General features: G+C 35.4%; 1 long non-coding RNA gene across 1 annotated transcript; it reads left to right on the forward strand.

Moving 5' to 3' along the window:
• Positions 1-21,983: 21,983 nt before the first annotated feature.
• On the forward strand, positions 21,984-23,051 carry LOC128283785 (uncharacterized). Its single transcript, XR_008274195.1, has 2 exons — positions 21,984-22,072; positions 22,883-23,051. It is a non-coding gene; the product is annotated as an uncharacterized LOC128283785 (long non-coding RNA).
• The last annotated feature ends 222 nt before the right edge of the window (positions 23,052-23,273 follow it).

Genomic DNA, 23,273 nt, shown 5'->3' on the forward strand with positions numbered 1-23,273 from the left:
GACAATTGCATAAGCAACACTCAAATGCAGACAATGTTCAGACAACACAAGTTGTAAATCATTTATTAACATCGTGACCCAAGTTTAGTAGCATTTGCTTGGGAACCGAATTTAGACATACATTCATATTCCAACTATTTTAAACCAATGTTGCGTATCAACTAAATAAAACCACTGCTACCTTTACAAGATGTTTACTCCATATTGCATAACAGTTCATCTTCAAACTCCATTGCCGAATATATATCCATTTATACTGTCTAGTATTTAATACTATGATTTCGCCTTCCAGAATAGAATTACAAAGTATACAAATCTCAATTAGGACATATTCATGCATTATATAATTAAACACATGGATAAATATATATATCTCAAACATTTTATGCAACCAATTCATCACATCATATGTTCTCAATTAAGATATTAACTAAATACATCCTAAGCTTATATGTATACATACTAAAGCCGAATCAAAAGTATCTTCCAACATTTATTTAATTCAACCTTTTTAAATCATACCTTTATAAAGTACCGAGACCAACTTACCTTATTATCTAAATTCATAGCAACAATCAAACAAAAAAAGCTACAAAAAAATACATTTAAATACATGCCATGACTAAATTATCAAACCCTAAGTCAACCTTACCTCATACTTTATACTCATTCCCATACCTTAATTTAATTCAACTAAGACCACAACTAAACATGTTTACATCATATTCAAACCTTAAAACCGAACACAACGATTTATTCAAGCCATTTTCATATGGCTATATGATTCACAAATCCAAAATCAAACATAACATATTCTAGCTTATACATGCCATAGTTCCAAAATGTAACTTATAAAATATCGAAACCGGTCGATAGTGTGATAAGCTTCTCTGACGATCCCCGAACTCATAGATTGAATTCAAGATCTATAAAACAGAGACAATTATACACAGTAAGTTACCTTAGCTTAGTAAGTCATAAGCAGATAAACACATAAGATAATATTATCAACTTGACTAAACCAAACCAGAATTATATTATCATAACACATGTAGAGCCAAACACGCATAAACTCATATTCTAAATATACATATATATATTCATTTGTAAATGCCACTTTGGCCGAATGCCCACATAACCATATTATCATATTGTCGTATAATTTCCAAAATTGAATAATCATTATAGATCCAATTTACAAACCCATAAGATTCATAAGCTCATGTGTCACTATATAATTTCATATCTTTATATTAGCTATGTGGCCGGTTTTACACAATCACACCTACATATAATTAAGACTTATTCAATGGTATCTACATTGCCGAATACCCTCATAATTACCTTAGCACATTACTAGCCAACTTTTCAAAATCGGTTGGACATAAAGAAATTTAGTCCATACGCACTCATATGAGTAAGCTATTGTACCCAAATAATATTTCATATACATGTTAATTATGCAACCGAATATACATATGTCTATACCAAAGTCCTGTATACTATTAAAGCCATGCTATCAAATACCTAAAGCTGAACCTTTAGCCATTTGTTTCCACACATTCATGTATCAAATCTCTATACCACATAATTGAACTTAACATATATCCAGATATGTTTCACGATTACTCACCTGGGCCGAGTACTCACATGGTTCTTCTAACATATATTGCTAAATTTCCAAACTAAATTATCTTTATCATGACTAGTACCTATACTCATATATGCATAAGTTCATAAGTCAATGAATAATAATCACACATATATTTATAGTATGTGGCCGAACACATACACATGTAAATAAAATATATCCTTCAATTTCAAGGTCAACTACCATTATAAAAACATATATATTTATACTTATGAATCACACTATGATATCATATGCATATTTTTAGCAAAGGCCAATTATACACCACAATTATATTTTGATTCTTCTAAGGGATCTATAAACTCGCACACTCAGTGCCAATTCCTTGTAACGTATTGCACACTTAGTGCCGTTACATTAACATCTTGCACACTTAGTGCCACAGTCTTGTGGCGTATCGCACACTTAGAGCCATCACCTTAATAGGTTTATTCCGTCGAAACAAATTCGTAACACTTTATAATCACACTTTGTCACATTCGGCTATAATTTATATAAAATCATATTTTTCCATTCAGCACAGATACTTTGCATTTAACTAAAAATTAAGTACGTCAATTTGCTTACGAAATTAGCTTGGTCGATGAAAAATGGAACGGGACGACTAGTCGATAACTTTCGATTTCCCCGATCCAAACTCGATTTCTTTAGTTCTTGATCTAAACATATTCAAATTAAGCTCATTCAAATATATTTTCACTCAATTTAATCCAAACATAGACAAATGGAAAAATTACCATTTTACCCCTGACATTTTACACTTTTTACAATTTAGTCCAATTTACACAAAACACAAAATATTCAAAATTTGACTTTACTATGCTCAAGCTGAATCTTTATTAAGTTCATACAAGTCCATAAATTTCATTTATTCAGATCTTAGTCCCTCCAACTATTATTTTCCAATTAAGTCCTAATTACTCAAAGTCATTAAAAATTCCAATACAAAATATATTGACCCAACACCTATCTTTCATATTTCACCATCAAACAATAAAAATCACAAGCTCTCATCAATGGAAAAACTCAAAATATTCATCAAAATTAAAAATTTAAGCATGGGTTTTGTAGTACTCGAAGCAACAATCTCAAAAACATAAAAACTATCAAAAATCGACTAAAAACGACCCTATGTTTTCGTGATAAAATGCTCAACTTGGAATGTTTAAAACTTTGATGTTCTTCTAGTTGAATTCTCAATGTATGATTACTTATGGTTTATTTTGAGATATTATTGATAGGGATTATAAATTGAGAAGAATTTATTTTGATTGTGAGTTGAGGATTTTGCTTGAAGACAAGCAAACATTTAAGTGTTGGGGTATTTGATAAACCGTAATTTATACATATTTTTCTCCCATGCTTAGCACATTTATGGATAATTTCTCTTTAGATTTGGTGAATTTGATGCTTCTAATCCTTTAGTTTTATATTTTATACTTAGGTGAGCATAGGAGAGTAAAAAGAGCGAGAAACGGGCCGAAAACGGAGAAAATGGACCAACATAGGAAATCAACACGGCCTGGACTTCCTCACATGGGTAACCCACAAGGTCGTGTCCATTTGGCAGAATTGAATCACGACTTACACGGGTAGGCCACACGCCCGTGCCTATTTAACAGCCTTGACCACGGTCTGAAGCAATCACACACAGGCGTGTCCCTATCGAGCCCAAGTATAGTCCTATTCAAAAAAGGCCACTTTTGAGGGATCTTAGGCATTCTAAAGCCTATTTAAACACCTGAGGAGGCATTTAGAAGAGAACACACGGAGTAGGAGGCAAGGAATTACTCAAGGAAAGCCGATTGATCCATCTCAGAAGCCAGATTCATTGTCAAGACTGAAGATCTCCCTTCAATTTCCTTCAAGAGTTTTGGGTTTTCTTTATGTTTTGCTATCTTTATTCTTTTGAGATGTTTTCTTTGATAATTATGAACTAAACCCCCTAAATACCTAAGGGGAATGAAACCTAACGCGGATCTTGTTATTATTATCTGAATTGTATGATAAATATTTGACTTGTTCTTAATTATGTGTTCTTAATTCTTATTTTAATATTTCAGGATATTGATTCAAGTTAATGCGCTTATTCAGAGGAGCAAAAGTGTCTTTCTAAGAGTAAATTTGTCGTAATTAAGCGGAGTTGATTGCACGCCTAGAGATAGGGTGACAAGATTTTACCGGATTAGGGTGAAACCTAATAAGGGAGTCCATAGATTGAGTTAATGCAACACTAGGGTGTTAATTAGAAAGAGATTTCAATTAATCAACCTAGGGTTAGACGTTATTTGTTCGAGAGAGATAATAATATAACTTAGGGATTCCTACGGATCAAGTCAAATGAATAAATCGTCTGATTTAGAGTTAAATAACAAGTGAAGTCTAGGTGGATTTTTCCTTGGGTATTGTCTTAATCAATCGAGTTTTCCCAAAAGCTTTTCCCAATTTTCTTTCTGTGCACCCTTAGTTTAGTTAATTAGTTTAGATAAACAAATCCCTTAATTTTTAGGGTAGATAATAAAAAGAAAGTAATTATAGTACTCTTGGTTCCTTTAGGTTTGACAATCCGGTCTTGCTAAGCTATACTATTATTCGATAGGTACACTTGCCTTCATCGTGATAATAGTTAGTTTCAAGAATGATTAATTATAAATTTTTAAAACTTGTCGTGAATATCACGTATCTCACTCGCGAGCTATTTACGGGCCTAGTCACACAAGCTGTCAGTTAGGTTGTAACTATACAGTGTTGCTTACACAAGCTATCAAGTAACCTCAACATATGCCAGAATACCCAGCCACCGGTAGGACATACAAGACCAGCACCTGGATTACATAAACACATGGGTTCATAGTGACATGTCACTCGTATCCTATTCTTTTCTTAAGGTGTAACACCCCTTACCCTTGTCCGGTGGCGGGACAAGGTACGAGGCATTATTGGACTTAAAAGTTAACAAACATGCAAAAACCAGGCCTTGAAATTTCTTTTAATTCAAAACATTTCAAACACATGCATGTCGTCCCTTATTTGGGTCTAAAAAGCCGAAAACATTCATCGAAATCGATTCAGGACTAAACCAAGAACTTTGAGAGGTTTCAGGAAAACTTAATGAAATAGAGTCACACGCTCGTGTGGACATAGGGACACGCCCGTGTCCTCAGGTCATGTAACTCTCTGTTTATGGTGTCAGCATGCACATCGAACCACGCGGCCGGGCCACACGCACGTGTCTTCAGGCCGTGTCTTTCATACAGTTAAGACACAAGGCCGTGTCTCAACCTGTGTGGCCAACACTTAGTCTATTTTCCAAGCCTTCATGTTACCCATAATCTCTTACAACTTATGCACATCAAAATCACAAATCATGGCATCATTTTAGTGATTAAACACTCTTTATTAAGACATATCCTTAACATTAACATGTCATTTTACAAGTAATGCATCTACTCATGCAATACCAAGTCTAGATTAGTTATTTCACATTCATAAGACTTGTCATTTGATGACCACTTTTACTATTATACTATGATTACCAACTCATCCATAAAGTACTCAAGTTCAATCATTATCATTTGTGTTTATAACATGCGATTACTACATGGCTATGACCACCTCAATTGGTCATGGAGCATACATCCAACACACATGTCATATTACTAACCATGCATGGCAAACAAACATAATCACCTTTTAAACATTAGACATGACATGAAGGCTTACAAGCCAAAATCAATATGAGCCACATCTCATGGCCATATACATATAACTCAATATAAGCCAACACATTTGGCCAAAGAAAAATAATACATGTCAATCAAGTAGATCCCTATACATGCCCCTCACTTGAAATTTCTAATCCATGCTTCATTATTCCAAAGGTAGTGACTTGATAGTGTGATGCTGTCTCCACGATCTCCAACCTGAGCTAACCTGAAAACACTAAAGGAAAGGAAGGGAAAGGAGTAAGCTTTATAGCTTAGTAAGACCATATAAAAATAATAAGTAATTTATCAATTTGTTTCTCATGGTAATACAACCCTATTTGCATTTTTACTCATGAAAATCCCTAGGTGTTTTCCATGAAAATCCTTTCACAAAAGTTGTTTATTACACAAAAAAGACTCATTTTCTTCCATTAAACATCAAAGAACATGCATGACACACATGGGTGAATTTTTTAACATAAACCCTAAATAATGATAGAAATAGCTATATCATGCTTCAAAGATCTCAAAAACATCAAAAACATCAAAAACCAACACCAAAATGACTTACATGAGAGAGGATTATGTTGCTAAAATTTTCAAGCTCCCATGGAGGTTTTTCTTCCCTAATTTTGGTGGAGAAAGATGGAGAAGAAGGGTGGCTATTTTTGTTTTACTTTATTAGTCTTTGTATATCTCATCAAATACCAACCATACCAAATTTTTGACTTTTCAACCTTTTTTGTCCCTCTTATGGCCGGCCATCAAAATTTTAAGGGTCCAATTGCTCTTTAAACACCCCAAATTTTGGTTCTCTAGCCATTTAACATATTTAGCTAGCAAAACAAAACTTTTGTCCTTTATGCGATTTAGTCATTTTTCCCAATTAAGCAAGAAATCGCTAAAATTATTTCACCAAAATTTTCATGCACTCATATAATCATGCTATAACACATAAAATATCATAAAAAATAATTTATCTGGCCCCAGAATAGTGGTTTCAAAACCACTGATTCGATTAGGCCCAAAATTAGGCTGTTACATAAGGCTCAACCGGGATTTCTTACTTGTCGAAACTTTGTCGAATACGTCCAAAGAGTCAATCACACAATTCATACAATATTAAAGCATTTAAAACATAAATATATCATTGCATTATTTATATATGAACTTACCTTGGTACAAAAAATAATAGAATTGGACCTAATCATCAAACACTTTCTTTTTCCCCCGATCTAGGTCCGAACCTCGTTTTTCTTGATCTATAATAACAAATTTAACTCATTTAATACTCATATTATTCAATTTATCCCAAAAATCATATTATAGAAAAATTACATTTTTTCCCCTAATGTTTCAATTTTTTTACAATTTAGTCCCTCGGCTCGTAAAATGAAATGTATTCAACTTCTTCAACACCCAAGCCTTGTCAAACCATTTTCATACTCATAAGAGCCTACATTTTCCACTTAATCACACTTTTACTACTCATTTTATAACTTTTACAAATTGGGCACCTCTAGCTTCTAGAACATACGTTTTACACCTATTACAATTTAGTCCTCTTAGTCAAATTGGACACCTTATCAATAAAATTTCTTAACAAAATTTTCACACAATCATTAAATCATACTGTAGACCTTAAAAAAATATTACAATAAATATTTCTACCTTGTTCGTGGTCCTGAAACCACTGTTCCAATTTAACCTTAAAACGAGCTGTTACACTATATGTGATTTAGTCCTTATAATTTAATAACTCTTAAATCGCGCATGTTCACTTAATTGAAATCTAATTAACTACACAACTAACTTTGTAAATATTTATTATAAATATTTACAAAGTCTGATTTATGGGAACGGAGTCCCGGAAATGCACTTTCCGACACCCTTGACTATAGGGTCGTTACATATGACATGAAGAGTATGGTCCTCATCTAAACAAGGGACATGGAAACCATCATTGAACATTTCAACAGTGCTTACAAGTATAAGGCTATTGCTCAGCGAACCAAATCCTGATGATGTCCTAATGTGTGAAGTAGTTCTCTCAAGATAAATTGAATTTTTTTTCTTTTCTATGTTTTTCCTTTGCTTTTGATATGTTAATGAATCTACAGAGTAGGGAATACAAATATAATAGACAAGATTTTGACCAAAAAGCATGATCAATGACTAAAAAATATGCCAAGGCTGGAGTTGGAGAAAGTTGTTGTAGCTATCAATGCATTGAAACTAAAGTTGATTCAACGATGGTATTAGCAGTTGTTTTATTTGTTTTTTTTTTATGTTTTGTTTGTTTTGGATTCATTATTCTTCATACTTCTTAAATTTTTCCTATAGAGAAATCATACCCTCTTTTATTTTACATACAATCAAAATGTTCGTGCTAACATTATTCCATCAGTTAGAATTATATATGGAGGTATTTATCTTTATTGCTTAAACTATTGATCTTATTCAAGTGGTTTTAAGGAAATATAACATATCTTGTGTTGTAACACCCCTTACCCGTATCCAACACCGGAATAGGGTACAAGGCATTACCAGACTTATACACAAGCAATCATACAAAACCAAGATGTATATTTCCGTTCGAATTTAAAAAATTTTCACATACATTCCTATCATCCCTAAAACGAGCCTACGAGGCCCAAATCATGCATTGGAGGTGGTTCAAGACTAAACCGAGAACTTTAGAAAATTTTACAACACCTACAAAATTTTTTGTCAAAATAGGGTCACAAGCCTATGTGAATTGGGACATGCCCATGTAGGTAGGCCGTGTAGTCATAAACGCCCGTGCCCCTAACCCATGTAACTCTCTATTTCTGACGTTATGCACCAAAGGAAGTCACACGATCAAGTCACACTCCCGTGTGCTAGGCCGTGTGGTGAATTTTAATTTTCAAAATTTTTCATAAAATAGGTTCAGACTTTACACGCTCTGGATACACAACCATATCCATAGGCCGTGTCTGTCACATAGCTGAGACACATAGCTGTGTCTCTGCCTGTGTGGACAAAATAAGGCTATTTATCAAGCCATTTTGCCACCCTTACTTGCACCAATCTACACAACAACAAGCAACACCAATCCAAGCATATACGTACAACCAAATCAGCCACAAACAAGATATCAATACATCATTTTCACATACTAACATCGATCATGCAAAAACATCACATACTTTCTTTTCCATTCATGCCAATTTCATCTTCATGGTAAGCATCATCACATAAACATACCAATGACCAATAAGATTAATATTAGCCAACTTCCAATGACATATACAAAATGAATCATTAACTATTACAATGCCAACACATTTGGCTAAACTAATATGACACATAACAAAATGACCAAGTCCCTATACATGCCATACTTGTAACAGTCCAGTTTTGACCTTAGTTGGAATAGTGGTTTCGGGACCACAAATACGAGTCTGAAAAATATTTTACTATTATTTTCTGTGTCTGTGATATGTGAATTTATGTCTGCGAAATTTTTGTGATTTAATTTGTCTTTTTCTGTGCTTAATTATAAAAAAAAAATTAAATCGCGTAAAGTGTAAAAGTTGAGTGCTAGATGCTAAAGCACCTATTGGGCCTTGGCTTTCAAAGTAATGTCCTTGCATGTCAAATAAACCATGTTAAATGGTAGTAGACATTTTTGGACATCCATTATATGTTGAAAATATTATTTTAATAAGGTTAAAATGTTAAAATGCATATTAATGTATATTATAATAAAATGAAAACATGAAATTGGCTATATTATCATGCATGTGACAGCCCTAAAGTGACCCTAGTCGGGAAGTGGATTCGGGACCGCTAAACCGAGTCACCAAATTATTTGAACATGATATTTTTTGTCTAAAATATGTGATTATGAATGTGTGAAAGTATTAGGCTTCGATTTAGTAAATTGCATGCGAATTTAGTCAAAAGGATTTATGTGAGAAAATTTAGAAATGTGCTAGGAAAATGTAAAGTGGCCTAATAATGCATGTTGTAGAAATGGTGGGTTTGCACGTCAAATTGCCCAATATTTGAGCTAATGGCCGGCCATGCTATGAGTGGAAACATGTCACAAACATGTTATATAGTGATGTATGTTAGGAACAATAAAATAATGAGTATGGGTAATAAAGAAATGGAAAAAGGAAAAAAAAATGTGTGTGGTTGCCCCCCCACTCCATTGCCGTGAATAGAAGAAAGAAAAAGAAAAAGAAATGTGTCCATCCTTTTTCATTCTTCTTGACCGAAAATTCAAAGGAAAGAAGGGAGGAAATGTTGAAGAGATTCGGCCATGCTTGTAGCTAGGTGAAGGTAAGTTTGATATTGTGCCATGAGATTCATGCATGTTTTCTTTTGTTAGCTTCAGTTCTAACTAGCCCATGGTTCAAATCTTTACTATGTCATGGAGATGATATTCGGCTAAGGTGGATTTGTGTTGATGTTAATTGCATGCTAAAGGTGAAGCTTGTAATGATGCATGTGATGGTGGATTGATGACTCTTGAATCTCCTTTTAGCATCCTTGAGTGAGACATTAAGTTCTTTGTTTAACCATGACTAAAATCGAAATGATATGGTGTTGTGATGCATTCGGCCATGGTAGAAAGTAGAGAGAAAAAAAAATATGGTTGTTGTTACATGAAGTAGAGTCTAACAAATGAGCTCGTATGTGCATTAGTTGCTAGATGGAGAAGAATCGGCTAGCAAGTTGTGTGCTAAGGCCGAATATAATTTTGTATATTATGGGTAATGCATGTGTTGAATTAATGGAAAGGGAGAGGATGCTTTAATAGTGTATATATGTGTATTAGCCAAGTTTTGAACTTGAAACAAATGGTGTTTAGTCAATACAAGTGACCATACTTGTAGAATGTATTAAGTGTTGCAATCGGCCTTAGCATAGATGTGTATGTTCGGCCACATGAATGAGTACATGAGCTGATGTGTATGTTTGGCCATAGGTAGCCTATTGATGGCTTTAGCTTGACTTAGAAAATTCGGCCAAGGGGGAAATATTAGCTAAAATGTTGAGTTTGATTCGGGATTCCATATATATATATGTGACTCTAATGCCTAAAGTATATATGGGCTAAGTACCTTGAGCTTCTCTTTTGATGTTCGAATGAATTGTATTAAATTGCTTGATGTGATGAAAAATGCGTATGATCATTGTGTATTTGAGCTAAAAGGTGGCCATATGACCTATCAAATTCCTTGTCATATTCGGCCATAAGCTAGCAAAATGAGACTTTAATAAGTTAAATTTGTTTGAATTAGCTCAAGAGCTTAGAGGGCCACAGTTGGATAAGGGAAAGGAAAAAGTGATCGAATAGCCGTTGAAGCCGTTCGACAACATCCGAGGTAAGTTTTTGAGTAATAGAACTTAGATTATGATTTGATTAGATCATGCTCTTTGTATGTGGCTATTGAGCCAAAATTGCAAGTGTGATAAGTGTCTTGTGTTTGAGTTTTGCTAATGAAAATGAAATACGAATGTGTGATGATTTATTGTTAAATGTGCATGGTTATTCGAATGATGTCCGGGCTAAGTCCCGAAGGCTTTGTGCTAAGTGAACATATCCGGACTAAGATCCGAAGGCATTTGTGCGAGTTACTAATCCCGGGCTAAGCCCAAAGGCATTGGTGCGAGTTACTAAATCCGGGTTAAGTCCCGAAGGCATTTGTACGAGCTACTATAACCGGGCTATGTCCCGAAGGCATTTGAACGAGTAGCTATATCCGGTTAAATTTCGAAGGTACGTGATTCGGGAATGAATGATCTTGCTGTAAAAATTTCAGTTAATACGCTTGTGAAATCCCAACAATGAGGTATGTTTCAGTATGTGCTCAATTAGTTGAGCCCTTACAAATAAGTATTCGCCGCTTGATAAATGAGCTACCGCCTTTAGCTAAGTTGATCTTTGTGTATGAATATAAGGGTTGGTAATGTGAAGTAAGTATGATATTGAGAATTTGTGCATATGAAATTATCTGTTTAGCTACATGAATGCTATACTTTTGTTGTGTTTAAATTCATGGATCAAACTTACTAAGCATTAAATCTCAACTCGTTTTCTTTGATTATCTGTTTTATAGATTTTGGTTCTTCACTATCGGACTCGGGATTTTGAAGTCGAAGTCGCCCACACTATCAAAGCTCCTTTCGGTATATTTTTGGTTGGACTTTGAAATGGCATGTATAGGACTACCCTTTTGTTGTAGGTCATGTACCTTTCGGTTTTGTGTAAATTTGGATAGCCATGCGAAAATGGCTTAAGTATACTTTGGGCATGGTATTATAATCATTGTATGTTGTTCATTAAGAGGTATGGAAATGTTTGGAAACGATTAGCCATTGGGATGGTTAATCATGATCATATTTTGTGCTATTTATGTTAAAGGGCTAGTTGAATCATGGAAACTATAAAATAGGTAAAGCCTACCTTAAAGACAGATCTTGACAAATTGCAGTGGCGTGGATGTGAAAAATCACTATAACTAGTAGGAATGGAATTAAATAGTGAATAAATTATGTAAACGAACCTTGACGAGACTATTTTCATAGGAAAGTAACGAAACGATCATATGAACAGTATGTTAAGAGATATTTCAGTTTTCGTGAGATAGGGCCAGAATGGCTTCTGGAGTCCCTGTTCCTACTTTGTAAATTCATTATAAATTGAACAGAGATAATTAGAAGTCATGCCATATATGTACAGATTCCTTTTTGAGTCTAGTTTCTGAAGAAACAAACGGCATCAGTAGTGAAGCCCTGTACAGGGAGATATCAAGTCGTAATGCGCAAAGGTCAGTGTAGTCGATTTCTGTAACAATTTGTAGATGAATATATGAGTCTAGTTTCAGGAAAAAATCACGAAACTCATTTTTGAGTTGTGGAACTCAAGATATGATTTTTAAGGTGACAGTGACACAGTTAGTCGGCTGTCTGGAAATTTTTAAAATGAACTGTGCAAGTAAGTGGATTAAGCCCGTTAACCCCTCGTGTCCGACTCCGGCGACAGTCTCGGGTACGGGGTGTTACAATTAAATTGGTATCAAAGTTACGGTTTAGTCGATTCTAGGACTACCGTAATGCGTTTGGGTCTAGCTATACATGCCATTTTAAGTGATTATTTGATAGTGTGGTGATTTCTGACATTTGCAAATGTGTTCATTTATAGTAATGGATCCCGATCCCGACCGAAGCGGTGGTGATGATCTTGAGAGTGTAGCGCTGCTCCCTTACAAGGGACAAGGCCATGAGTCTCAACCTAATGCTAGTAATCCAAATGATGAAGCTAGACAAGCTTTCTATAGCGTGATGAATGATTGGTTCAACCAATACATTCGAACTAATACGGCTATTCCACAACCTCCATTCCCGACAAACACAACCCCCGCACCTACCATACCTCCGGTATCTGATCAAATAAGGTCAAATAAGCCCCCAGTTGACAGAATTCGAAAACATAGGGCTACTGAATTTTAGGCTACAGATAGTGATGATGCCGAGCAAGCTGAATTTTGGTTGGACAACACTATTCGGGTACTCGATGAGCTATCTTGCACACCCGATGAGTGCCTAAAGTGTGCTATCTCCTTGCTACGTGATTCTGCCTACTATTGGTGGAATACGTTGACTTCTGTTGTGCCTAGAGAGCAAGTAACTTGGGAGTTTTTCCAAACCGAGTTTCGGAAAAAGTATATCAGTCAGAGATTTATGGATCAAAAACGGAAGGAATTTCTTGAACTTAAACAAGGTTCCATGTTGGCTACCAACTATGAACAAAAATTTGTGAGGCTTAGCCGGTACGCACGAGAATGCATTTCCTCAGAAGCCGTAATGTGTAAACGTTTCGAGGATGGAATAAATGATGATATAAAGCTGTATGTTGGCATCTTGGAAATCCGAGAATTTGTGGTACTTGTTGAGCGAGCTTGCAAGGCCGAGGAGCTCAATATGGAGAAAAGAAAAGTGAGGTGGGAGCAAGGGAGTTTCAGTAAGAGGTCTTTGGGAAGCCCTTCCCGATCATCGAAGAAATTTAGAGATGGCTTGGGCGGTCTAGGGACACTTCGGGCTTTTCTAGACGAGATCGCGATCGACCCTGTGAGCACACGAGTCACTTGATCGCCGATGTTGGAAATGACCGTCGAGACAGAGCGGAATGCTAGTATTGTGGTAAATGGCATTCGGGAGTTGTAGGTTCCATGATCTCTCCTGTTACAAGTGCGGTCACCGACGACTTTATCAAAGATTGCCCGAGATTATGCGAGCAGAATGTAAATCGAGTGGGAAACCGGTGCTACCACTGCTCGGGGTAGACCATCTAGGAATACGGGCAATGCTAGCGGCGGTCAGAGAGGATCTAGAGATGCTACCACCAGATCTGAGGCTCGTGCTCCTGCTAGGGCTTATGCCATACGTGCACGTGAGGATGCTTCCTCGCCAGATGTTATTACCGGTACTTTCACTCTCTTTGATACTAATGTGATTGCTTTGATTGACCCTGGTTCTACTCATTCTTATATATGCGAAACCTTAGCATCCAGTAAGACTCTACCTATTGAGTCTACTGAGTTCATAATTCGGGTGTCAAATCCCTTAGGTCGTTACGTGCTTGTTGACAAAGTGTGTAAGAAATGCCCCCTAGTAATTTGAGGTTCCTGTTTTCCGGCGGACTTGATGCTTTTGCCGTTCGATGAATTTGATGTTATTCTTGGTTTGGATTGGTTGACCATGCATGATGCGATTGTGAATTGCAAAAGCAAGACTATTGATTTGAGGTGCGCAAATAACGAGATAATCTGAGTTGAGTCTACGGACTTAAAGGGGTTGCCAGCTATAATATCAGCAATGTTGGCCCAGAAATATGTAAGAAAGGGGTGCTTAGCATACCTTGCATATGTACTTGATGACAAGGAATTGGAAAAGAAACCCGAATCATGCGGTGGTTTGTGAATACCGGATGTTTTTCGAAGAATTACCAGGTTTACCACCTGTTCGGGAAGTAGAGTTTGGTATTGAGCTTGTACCTGGGACTACGCCAATTTCGATAGCTCCGTATCGTATGGCACCAACCGAGTTAAAAGAATTCAAAGCTCAGTTGCAAGAGTTGACGGATAGAGGTTTCGCTCGACCAAGTTTCTCACCTTGGGGTGCACCAGTGTTGTTTGTGAAAAAGAAGGACGGAACCATGAGGATGTGCATTGACTATCGTCAGCTGAATAAAGTGACGATAAAGAATAAATATCCGTTACCGCGTATTGATGATTTGTTTGCTCAACTAAAGGGAGCCTCAGTGTTTTCAAAGATAGATTTGAGATCGGGGTATTACCAATTGCGAATTTGAGATTCGGATATACCCAAAACTGCTTTCAGAACGAGATACGGCCACTACGAGTTCTTAGTGATGCCGTTTGGGCTCACTAATGCCCTACGGTATTTATGGATTTGATGAATCGGATCTTGAGACGATGATTTGGACCGGTTCGTAGTTGTGTTCATTGATGACATCTTGGTCTATTCAAGAGATGAGACCGAACATCTTTGAGCACCGAGATTAGTGTTGCAAATTTTACGGGATAAGCGGTTATATGCTAAGTTCATGAAGTGTGAGTTACGGTTAAGAGAGGTTAGCTTCTTGGGTCACGTGGTATCCGCGATCGGGTATTTGAGTTGACCCGAGAAAAATTTCAGCCATACTTAATTGGAAGCCTCTGAGAAATATTACCGAGGTTCGGAGCTTTTTGGGACTTGCCGGTTACTACCAACGGTTTGCAAAAGGTTTCTCGATGATAGCCACACCCATGACAAAGCTACTTCAAAAAGATGTTAAGTTCGAATGGACGGAAAAATGTCAGAAAAGTTTTGATCAACTGAAAACTTATTTGACGGAAGCTCCAATTTTAGTGCAGCCCGAAACAGGCAAAGAGTTTGTCATCTATAGTGACGCCTCCCTACTTGGGTTAGGTTGCGTATTGATGCAAGAAGGTCGAGTTGTGGCCTCTGCGTCGAGACAATTAAAGCCACATGAGAAAAATTATCCGACCCATGATCTCGAATTAGCTGCCATCGTATTCGCCTTGAAAATATGGCGACATTACTTATTTGGTGAGAAGTGCCACGTATTTTCGGATTCCATGTAATATCCTGATTTTGGGCCTAGTCGGAATAGTGGTTTCGTGACCACAAAATCCGATATAGAAATAATTATTTTATGATTATTTTAAGGTCTATGATATGATTGCATGATTGTGTGAAAATTTCGTGAAGAAATTTTATGCATAAAGTACTTAATTTGAAATTTGGGACTAAATTGAATAAATTGCAAAACTTGTGTTCTAGAAGTATTTTGCATAAAATTGAATTAGATTATTAATTAGAGGTCCTTAAAGAGTAATTTTACCAATTTCTAAGTCTATGGACAAAAATTGGACATGGATGGAATTTTGGAAAGTTTAGTAGTAAGGGCATTTTGGTCATTTAGGGGTAAAATGAATTAAAATACAAAATTAAAAGCCAATTTTGCTCATCTTCAACCGCATGGCGAATATAGCAAGGAGAAACCATGGCTAGGGTTTTCAAGCTTCCAAGCTCGATTGTAAGTCCGTTCTAGCCTCGTTTTTAATGATTTTACGTTTTTGGAGTCCGTAGCTCGATTTAGCTTATGCTAGCAATAATTTAACCTAGGGTTTATATTTGGAAAAATACCCATAGGTGAAATTTGTGTATTTTGGTGTTTTATGATAGAATATGAGGTTTTAAATTATGTTAGACAACTTGTGCTACTCGGTTTTAAGTGAAAACGAGCAAAAGGGCTTAATCGGTAAAAATACCTAATAGTCATAAGTACATGTTAGAGTGAGAATTTGATGTTGCCATAGAAGGAAAAATGATCAGCATGTCATAAAACATAAGAAAATAGGCTGAATTTTAATTTACGAGCTTTGGGGCAAAAGTGTAAATATGCAAAAGTTTAGGGGCAAAATTGTAATTTTTCTAAAATATGATTTTGGGTCAATTTGAATAATGTGAGTCCTAATTAGACTATATTTTAAATGATAGAGCAAGGAAACTTGAAATTTGGGCTAAAATGGGAAAATACCAAGTTGTGGACGAAATGGTAAAATAGCCATTTTCGCATACGAGGTAAGTTCATATGTAAATGTTGGTAACATAGTTATTATTTTAAATGTTTTAATGTTTTTAAATGATATGATAATTATTATGAAATATTATACTTGTGATAATTGTTTGATAATATGTCAAATTATGTGATATACTTGGAAAATGTGAAATACTACCGAGTATCGGTATCGGCATTCCGTAGAAGATGGTTGAGACACATGATTGGGAAAAAGGTCCGTTGAACCTCGGGAATGGATTAGGATACAAGTGACATGTCACTAGGATGGTTGAGCATCCGAACTCGTTGAGTTGAGTCCGAGTTCACTTATGGATCTGACGTCCGAACTCGTTGAGTTGAGTCCGAGTTCGTGAGATGTAACTAGGCATCCGAACTCGTTGAGTTGAGTCCGAGTTCACTTATGGATCTGAACGCCGAGCTCGTTGAGTTGAGTCCGAGTTCACTTATGGGCGGGTTACATGGTAGCTTGGCTACATATGTGGCACTTATGTGCAAACTTTCCATGTATCCGAATTATATTCCGATGTGTTCAACGGGTAAAGTTCTACTCAAATGGAGGAATACTCAAGATGAAAGGGACGTATTGGTAAGTGTTGTGAAATGGATACTTTGAACAGGTATGTACTTAACCCTCGGGTTGAAAACTCGATATAACAACAATATGGTAAGATGATAAATGAAAAGGTGATATGAATGTCTTGGTGATGATTATGCAAATGATGTTTTATGTTTGCTTATATGGTTATATTACTTGCTATTTGCATGTGAGCTTACTAAGCATTTATGCTTACTCCTCCTTTTCATTCCTTGTAGTGTTGACAAGCCAGCTCGAAATCGGAAGCGGTCGGAGGCACGCTCACACTATCCGTATACCATCTTGGCATAATGGCTTGTATATTTTGAGTATGGCATGTATAGCATTATAATCATTTTGTATATATGGTCTTATGATATGGTTATTGAGTGGTATGGAAATAGAAATGCTTGGTAATGATTAGCCATTGGAATGGCTAATCATGATCATATTTGGTATTATGTATGTCAAATTGCTAGCTAATCCATGGAAACCATGAAATAGGTAAAATTTACCATAAAATAGATTCAGACAGCAGCAGTGACGTGAGTTTAAAAAATCACTAAAAATAGTAGAAATGGAATTAAATAATGAATAAGTTATGGAATTGAAGCTTGATGAGTCTATTTTCATATGGAATAAGCGAAACAGGTATATGAGCTATATTTTATGAGATGTTTAAATTTTTGTGAAACAGGGCTAGAGAGATTTCTGGATCCCCTGTTCTGAATTTGGAAATTCACCATAAATTTTACAAAGATAATTAGAAGTCATGCTTTATATGTACAGATTCCTTATTGAGTCTAGTTTTATTAGAGATAAACGGCATAGTCATTGAAGCTCTGTACAGGAGATATCTGATTCGTAATACACTGAGGTCAGAGTAGTTGAACCCTGAAACAGGGAGACTTTAACTAATAAACTGTACTAATTGGCCCAACCAAAATTCTAGAAAAAATTAGTAGATATATATATGAGTCTAGTTTCAGGAAAAATTTATGGAATTGGATTTGAGTTTCGTAACTCGAGATATGATTTTAAAGCGACTGTGATGCAGTTAGCCAGCTTGTCTGGAAATTTTAAAATGAATTGTATGAGCTGTTTAATTAATGAATTAAGTCCGTTAACACCTCGTGTTCGACTCGCAAGCGGTATCGGGTATGGGGTGTTACATTTAGTGGTATCGAGCAGGTTTAGTCGGTTCTCGGACTAACCTAGCATGTGTAAAAGTTTAGCTATACATGCCAGCGATCGTGATAGTGTGATGTCTTCCGACGCGTATGAGTACCGTCTTATTTAGGCAGGTACTCTCCAACCGAAATGTGCCGACCATGTTCACGGTTATGTGAAGGTATTTGAGTAAAGTTATGATTATGATAAGTCTCGGTTCAGAAAAATATGAATAAAAGTTTATGATACATATGTGATAATATGTGAGATGAAAGTTCATGTTGTGATAAATATCCATATTTGCTTAATGCTCATACGATGTAGTGTATGTGGCTTACTTGATAAGATGAACGGAATAAATAGAAAGTAGTAGAGGTATGAATAAAGGTCATAATATCATAATACTGAATGAAAATGTCCTTGTCTTGATTGGACGTTGAATGTTGATGAATGTTAATGATATACAATTTTTTATGAGATAAAGGATTATAATGAAATGAACTTATCTATGTTAAATTGTTGGACTGAATTGTATGATTGTAATGATATGTACATGATGATGCACGAAATGAAAGTTGTGATTGTGATGCAAATATTTATGTTTGTTTGGCCTTATATAATGTCATGAGCATGAATTAATTTAATTAAATGAATGGATAAGTAAAGCTATCTAGAAAACATAGAATGTATGCATAAGTATATTGTCTAAATGGGACAATAGGAAAATTGGTGTAAGCCAACATGAATGAATGACATGATTTTGATGATGTTACTATGATGATGGAAGTTGTGTCATATGTGTATGTATAAGAAAGTCGAGTCGAGGTCCTACAACCCTCCCCTTACCAAAGTGGTACTTATAATGGAATTTCATGAGATTTGTATTGAATAAGTTTCTGTTGAAAACCCAAAGAGTTCAATGATAGAATAATTATAAGTATGATCCGAGATTGAAAATGAGCTGATAAGTAAAGTCGAGCCGAGAAAGTATCGATTGATATAAAGATTATTGGAATTATGCATTTGTCCCGATTAGAAAGGATTCTCTTTGGTAAATCGAATTACTCAAGTGCAAGGTCGAGAAAAGTGTAAATCGAAATTTATTCGAATCTGACATTCTTTAGTGAATGATTTAATATGAAATTTGTGACGGCAGAACTAGTTGGGGAAATGATATTTCAAATGTGAATTATCTGAGTGTGACATTATGACCGGACAGATTTAGCGATCTCTTTGAGATGTTCTATGTGTTCACCCGTTCTCGAAATATTTCTATGGCTATTGATCTTCGAAGAAATTCTTGTTATATGGGAATGTCTTCTAATTTTGGTGTTGGATGAAAGCATTGGTAGTCTGACCGGTTTATAATTTATATTGCTCTATTTCATTGGGTATTCTATTTCATTTAAATCGATAAGAATTGATGAGAGAATTCATATGATATTATGATTCTGCTTTCTTCTACTTGATGCTTCATCGATATATATGTATGGGAAGATATATTGATCTTGTTATATTTGATTTCATGGGATTAAATGATGTTTTCTTTTGGACTTTCTTTCTTTGAAGAATTATCGAGGGTATTCTGTATTTTCTCTATGAATTTGGTTTTCGATTCTCGGCATAGTATCGTATCTTGGGTTTCTTTATCCTGGATCTCTTTATTCGGATTTCTTTATTCGGGTTTCTCTATCTTGGATTTCTTTATTCGGTTTTCTTGTTATCTTTGTTCCATAATTTGTCAATTATGACTCATGTTCGAATTACGTTCTTCAGCCCATGATAATCATGTCAAATATGACTATACTTCTAATTTGATCTTGGTAATGTGGTGATTTTAGTATTGGGATTTTTCTAATTTACGTAAGGATTTGACATCAATAAAGGCATAGGTGATAAAAGCGCGAGTTTTAGTCGGTATGGTAAATTATTTATTTGAAAGATTTCATGTGACAATTATGTCGATTATTTTCCCAAGTCGATAATAGAATTTCATTTTGTACGGATAAAAGAGTAAATAGTTTGAACGAGAAGTCTATATTTATTAGAAAGAGTTGAATATTAGTTTAAGTCACTACGAATGATAAGGTTTCCATCTTGTGAAAGCTGAAAAGTTTATTACATGTTGACAGAGTTCGGATAGATGAGAATATTGGTAACAAGCGTCGAACTAGACTAGTCTACATTGAGCAATGACTTCGACTTTCAAGAATGTATTGTTGTATGAATTGTGATGTGTTTCAAGACGGTGAGGTAATGTGATAGTTTAGAGCATCCGATGTTACATAAAATCGGAGTTGTTAAAGGGGTTAAAGCGAGCATTGGGATCTATCAAAATTATCCTTGTCAATGTTGATATTGGGATGGAAATGAGAAGGATTATTCTTGAGGCCATATCGAATTATTTCTATGGCGGAAAGAGGAAAATGTGATGTATCCTATTGTTAAATGTTTGGCGAGATCTATAAATCACATCATATTGAATGAATTCCTACTCATCGATTCATGGAATTTCAGTCTCTTTGATTGTTGGATTTCTTGGAATTCCAGTCTCCATTAAATCAAGTTGAGATCCGGGTTTTATGTCATGATATCATGGGAAATTAAGAAGGGTTGAAAATTTAAGAACAGTTGAGAGTTGAGGCGTAAGCTTTTAGATCATATGAGAAATTGAAGAGATGTATTGGAGGTACAGTCTAAGTGCAAGTTCTTGACACCAAATCTGAGATTAAAAGTGAAGACCACTTTTACGGTAAGATTTTCGGGGACGAAAATCCCTGAAGGGGGGGAGAGTTGTAATATCCTGATTTTGGGCCTAGTCGGAATAGTGGTTTCGTGACCACAAAATCCGATATAGAAATAATTATTTTATGATTATTTTAAGGTCTATGATATGATTGCATGATTGTGTGAAAATTTCGTGAAGAAATTTTATGCATAAAGTACTTAATTTGAAATTTGGGACTAAATTGAATAAATTGCAAAACTTGTGTTCTAGAAGTATTTTGCATAAAATTGAATTAGATTATTAATTAGAGGTCCTTAAAGAGTAATTTTACCAATTTCTAAGTCTATGGACAAAAATTGGACATGGATGGAATTTTGGAAAGTTTAGTAGTAAGGGCATTTTGGTCATTTAGGGTAAAATGAATTAAAATACAAAATTAAAGCCAATTTTGCTCATCTTCAACCGCATGGCGAATATAGCAAGGAGAAACCATGGCTAGGGTTTTCAAGCTTCCAAGCTCGATTGTAAGTCCGTTCTAGCCTCGTTTTTAATGATTTTACGTTTTTGGAGTCCCTAGCTCGATTTAGCTTATGCTAGCAATAATTTAACCTAGGGTTTATATTTGGAAAAATACCCATAGGTGAAATTTGTGTATTTTGGTGTTTTATGATAGAATATGAGGTTTTAAATTATGTTAGACAACTTGTGCTACTCGGTTTTAAGTGAAAACGAGCAAAAGGGCTTAATCGGTAAAAATACCTAATAGTCATAAGTACATGTTAGAGTGAGAATTTGATGTTGCCATAGAAGGGAAAAATGATCAGCATGTCATAAAACATAAGAAAATAGGCTGAATTTTAATTTACGAGCTTTGGGGCAAAAGTGTAAATATGCAAAAGTTTAGGGGCAAAATTGTAATTTTTCTAAAATATGACTTTGGGTCAATTTGAATAATGTGAGTCCTAATTAGACTATATTTTAAATGATAGAGCAAGGAAACTTGAAATTTGGGCTAAAATGGGGAAAATACCAAGTTGTGGACGAAATGGTAAAAATAGCCATTTTCGCATACGAGGTAAGTTCATATGTAAATGTTGGTAACATAGTTATTATTTTAAATGTTTTAATGTTTTTTAAATGATATGATAATTATTATGAAATATTATACTTGTGATAATTGTTTGATAATATGTCAAATTATGTGATATACTTGGAAAATGTGAAATACTACCGAGTATCGGTATCGGCATTCCGTAGAAGATGGTTGAGACACATGATTGGGAAAAGGTCCGTTGAACCTCGGGAATGGATTAGGATACAAGTGACATGTCACTAGGATGGTTGAGCATCCGAACTCGTTGAGTTGAGTCCGAGTTCACTTATGGATGCGGCGTCCGAACTCGTTGAGTTGAGTCCGAGTTCGTGAGATGTAACTAGGCATCCGAACTCGTTGAGTTGAGTCCGAGTTCACTTATGGATGCTGACGCCGAGCTCGTTGAGTTGAGTCCGAGTTCACTTATGGGCGGGTTACATGGTAGCTTGGCTACATATGTGGCACTTATGTGCAAACTTTCCATGTATCCGAATTATATTCGATGTGTTCAACGGGTAAAGTTCTACTCAAATGGAGGAATACTCAAGATGAAAGGGACGTATTGGTAAGTGTTGTGAAATGGATACTTTGAACAGGTATGTACTTAACCCTCGGGTTGAAAACTCGATATAACAACAATATGGTAAGATGATAAATGAAAAGGTGATATGAATGTCTTGGTGATGATTATGCAAATGATGTTTTATGTTTGCTTATATGGTTATATTACTTGCTATTTGCATGTGAGCTTACTAAACATTTATGCTTACTCCTCCTTTTCATTCCTTGTAGTGTTGACAAGCCAGCTCGGAAATCGGAAGCGGTCGGAGGCACGCTCACACTATCCGTATACCATCTTGGCATAATGGCTTGTATATTTTGAGTATGGCATGTATAGCATTATAATCATTTTGTATATATGGTCTTATGATATGGTTATTGAGTGGTATGGAAATAGAAATGCTTGGTAATGATTAGCCATTGGAATGGCTAATCATGATCATATTTGGTATTATGTATGTCAAATTGCTAGCTAATCCATGGAAACCATGAAATAGGTAAAATTTACCATAAAATAGATTCAGACAGCAGCAGTGACGTGAGTTTAAAAATCACTAAAAATAGTAGAAATGGAATTAAATAATGAATAAGTTATGGAATTGAAGCTTGATGAGTCTATTTT

Source organism: Gossypium arboreum, chromosome 11 (genome assembly GCF_025698485.1).
Source record: "Gossypium arboreum isolate Shixiya-1 chromosome 11, ASM2569848v2, whole genome shotgun sequence".
Lineage (NCBI taxonomy): Eukaryota > Viridiplantae > Streptophyta > Magnoliopsida > Malvales > Malvaceae > Gossypium > Gossypium arboreum.